General features: G+C 47.4%; 1 long non-coding RNA gene across 1 annotated transcript; it reads left to right on the top strand.

Moving 5' to 3' along the window:
- The first annotated feature begins 380 nt into the window (after positions 1–380).
- On the top strand, positions 381–3,115 carry LOC147650189 (uncharacterized). Its single transcript, XR_015277013.1, has 2 exons — positions 381–830; positions 1,198–3,115. It is a non-coding gene; the product is annotated as an uncharacterized LOC147650189 (long non-coding RNA).
- Positions 3,116–4,211: the final 1,096 nt, after the last annotated feature.

Here is a 4,211-nt window from a genome sequence, read left to right on the forward strand (position 1 = left end):
CTTGGAGCAAGCAGCCTTGAGCAGGATCTGTGTCACACTGAGCCAGGGGTCAGGCTGGCCCTGGTGAGCCAAAAGTAAGACAAGGGTGTCCATGGACCTGCACAGGTCTTACACCTAAAATGTGCAGTGCACAGAGAAAATCCTCCTGCAGAGATTTATGTCTCAGGGACCCATATTTTCCTCCACACAATGCAGAGAAAAATTCTGTTCCTACAGAGAGATGCAGAAACAAAATGTAAATTCCTCTAGCACCAGGACTGGGATATTAGAGCAAGGCAAATGTATTAGGGTTGCTATTGTAGGGCCCTAACAGGCTCTAATTGTCCTGCTGAGCTTCACCTGGGCCTCCAGCCCTTGCCTGGGGGCTGCATTTAAACTCAGACTGTTAATCCTTTTCCTTCCTTGGGCAGGGCTGTGCATGTGCTAAGCCTGGCCTTGCTCCTTGCTGTCTTTGCCCAGCCTTGATTCTTCCTCCCCTCGTGTAGCTCTCCTGGGATGTCTGCTGGACCTGCTTGTCTCTCCCTGGTCCTGTGCCTCCCTTCAGGACAGCCTGTCCTTCCTGCACCCCCCTCTGCTGTTCCCTGCTCCCTCTTTTGAATCCCAGCATGGTTTGGGTTGCAGGCACCTTAAAGACATTCCTGTTCCAAATCCCCTGCCATCCAAATCCCACACCTCCCACTATCCCAGGTTGTTCCAAACCCCATCCAGCCTGGCCTTGGACACTTCCAGGGATCCAAGGGCAGCCACACTGTGCCAGTGTTTCCCAGGACAGAAAGCTGTGGAGCTGTTACAGGAGCAGATGTGCAGAGCTGTGGAGGTTCAGATGCCGGGTAAGAAAACATCTCCAGACTCTGCTCCTTGCCCGTCTACAGGGCAGGATGTTCCCCTGGGTGAGGATCTCCACAAAGCCAGCACGGGAAGCAGGCATGAGCTGTAACTCCAGACTCCAGCTGAGAAAGTGGCATTTAGCTGAGATCTGACTGGGATGTTAACACATTTCTGGCACTGAACTGAGCACTGGGTGACACTTCTGTGTCTCGGCACTGGTGAAGGCTGGTGACCTTTTAACAAGTTCCCTATTTAGCATTGCATAGACAGGTCTGAAATGCAAACTGTTACCTTTCCCTTTGAGGTGCAGAGAGTTGCAGTTCCAGGGCTCTGACAAACATCTGTTTCACTTTGCATTTTCAATTCCAGCTCAGATGATGGGAACTCTTGTACAAGAAAGAGAAAAACAGCAAGAGTCCCCATTATTTACCAGTGGAGAGGTATAAATCGCAGAGCCAGAGCCCTGCTCCTGTGATTTCACTTTTATGGGTCATTACTGTAACTGGCTTGTGCTGCTCTTCTTTTAGCATACAAATGGCACCACTTTATTTCCTCTGGGTGGGATTGATTCCCCTCCCAAGGGGTCCCCACTGAACCCAGCATTATTTACACTGAGCATGGAAAGAGGTGTTATTTCTTCAGTCATGGAAACCCATTTTTTAAGGCTTAGCTCTGTTTTCTCTGCTGCTGAGCCCTCTCACAGGCTGGTGACTATTGCGACACTGTAAGTTCCAGCAGGAGCTTAAAGGTTGGTGGAGATAAGGGAGTTAAAGATCACTGTGCATATGTCTGCTTATTTATATCAAAGTGGTACTAGTTAGAGTTTTGTTAGTGTTTCAAAGTGCATTGGCAATGTAAAGAACTGTTATAAAAAGCAAGGTAACTTCTAGCCTCTGTAAAAATATCTGAGCAAGGTCAAGTCCTGCACCTTGAACTTTTTGTCTTTGCAAGAGATTGAGAAGCTCTGGGTCTGCTTCTGCTGCCAGGGAGGGGCTGTGCCATGGCATTTTGGGGCTGTAGCTCCTCTGATCAACAGGTCCTGGGGTGTTTTCAGATGCAGCTCAGGGTTTTGTGTGCTCCTGCTGGGATTCCACCTGGATGTACCAATTCACATACTCAAGGGGAAGGTGCTGTGACAGCTTTGTGGAGATCTTTGCTCAGGATGTTTAAAATTTTGCTCCTTCAGTTTGGCACAGTGCTGGACACTTGGTGCTCCTGGGTTTGTTGGAGGAATGTACTCACCTCCAGCTACCTGAAACCATCTCTACATGGTATCAGATTCCTAAAGTGACTGGTTACTTAACAGATCTGTGCAGGTGTTCAGCATATGGAGCTCTCCTCCACGTTTCCAGAAAGAGTAGATTGAGCAGCTTCTAAAGTCCTGTGCTGCAAATTTTGTGTCTCACTTTTACAAGTTGGATGTAAAGAGCAGAATTTTGTTGGTAGGGCCTTGCCCAGCTGAAGATGGCTAATGGTCTTCCCAGAGGATTTTTTTCAATCTGAAACACTGGCACATGAGATAAATAGGAAGATAAGTTGCAGGAGGGAGGCTGAGGGAGGGGAAAGAGGGATGGGTTGGTCTGCAGCTGCATCAGTTCTGATGCAACTTTATCCTTTTTCACTACTCCACAAGCAGCATGACAAGTGCTGCAAATACAAATATTCATTTTTCTTCCTGTAATAAAACTGTCACTGAAGAAAACAAAACAAGAAAACAAAACAAAGCTCTATTGCTTTCCAGATGGAGGAGCAGCTCCGTGGTGTGAGCCTTGTCCTGAGGATGAAGGGCTAACAATGGGGTCTGGGGGCCTCAGGGATTTGGGGGTTTGCTGTGTTGGGTTTTTTTTTTTGGTTTGTGGGGTTTGTTTTTTGCCCTGGAGGCAGCAATACCCTGCCCATACTCAAAGGGGAAGGACAGCAGTGTGATGCTGACTGAAAGAGAGTGAAGCTGCAGAAGCTGGTGCTCCAGCTAGCAGACAGTGAAACAAACTGAGGACATTGGGGGCATAAAGTTGTCAAATAATTGCAATGTTGGAATGTTGCATAGCAACAATAAAGATCCTCTGTGTTTCTGTGGTCAGAGTGGGCATTGTATACCAGCCTGGTCTGCTGTCCCATCAGGAAAGAATTGAATCCAAAGCCCTCAAGCCAGTGGGCACAATAGAGCCAAACACATTTAATGTTGTTTACTTGCTGTGGTCGTCTGTGTTTGCTGTCAATGATTCCAATTGATCCTGCTTAAAAGCCTATCCTTGATAAAGGTGTTAAATTAAAACAGTTCTCTATAGCTGATGGGTCCCTTTCACCTTCTTTGGCAAGGAGCTGAGTCTTCCTCCTCGTCCCTCCCTGGCTCAGAACAGCACTTTATTAATACATTCTGTTTCTGAGTGCAGGTTCACATGGCCACAGCAGCACCTTCTTCACCCTCACCTTGCATTTGGATTTCCTTCTGCCTTTGGCTCTGGTCTCTGTCAGCTGGGGAATCTCTCTTCCCTCTGCCAGTTCAGGTCTGTGAGAGCAGTGATTAGAAATAATGATAATTGCTAAATTGCTTAAATCAAAAGCAGCAGTAGAACAATTCCCACACTGTTCTCACCCTGCCGTACCTCAAGCTCCCTGCCCCATGTTTGTCACAGCAAATATTGGCTATTTTGATTGTTATTTAACCACATGGCTGTGCCTTGACATGGAGTGTCTTGCATCCTGCAAACTTCATAGGCCCAAAGACATTTTCAGTGGCCTTTTCTCCATTGCAATTAGAGGGTCAAGGTCAAATAATCACACAACAGAATTGCTCTCTGCTTCTTTGCTGTGATCTTTTTGTGCCTCTGCTGGAGATGGCTTTTATGTGACCTGGAACTACTCCAGAGCTAAAAAAAAAAAGAAAAAAGAATAATCCACAAAAAAATCCAAGCTACAATCAACACACACACACAAAGAGCCTTAAAGGTATGGCACATTATTTTGTTGGACATGGGCTTCTGCCCCCTGTTGTGAAGGTCAAAAACAAAAGCTCTTTTTTCCTCTCCAAGTGTCACTCTCACAAAAGCGAACGCTGGCAGCCTTGGAAATGAAAGCTCAGCTTATCTGGGCTGGGTAATGTCAGTCTGGACTTTCTCAAGTGTGCACACCTTGGCAGAGAGCCCTGAGTGAGCTTTGGCTGTGCTTCCCCTGGGAATCATCAATCCCACTGGGACACATCCCTGGTTCCTGCCCAGCTCTGGCTGCTGCCAGGCTCGGGGTTTTGGGGTGCTGCACACACCTGCCCACCACGGGCTCTTGGAGACCTCCCTTGGCTGCTTTTACGAGCCCACACATGGATTTGGATTCACAAGCAGCTCAGATGGACTCGTGGCTTTCAGTCCAAAAGCTCGAATTTCTAC

The sequence above is a fragment of the Cyanistes caeruleus genome, chromosome 16 (assembly GCF_971803275.1).
Source record: "Cyanistes caeruleus chromosome 16, bCyaCae1.hap1.1, whole genome shotgun sequence".
In the NCBI taxonomy this organism is placed as follows: Eukaryota; Metazoa; Chordata; class Aves; order Passeriformes; family Paridae; genus Cyanistes; species Cyanistes caeruleus.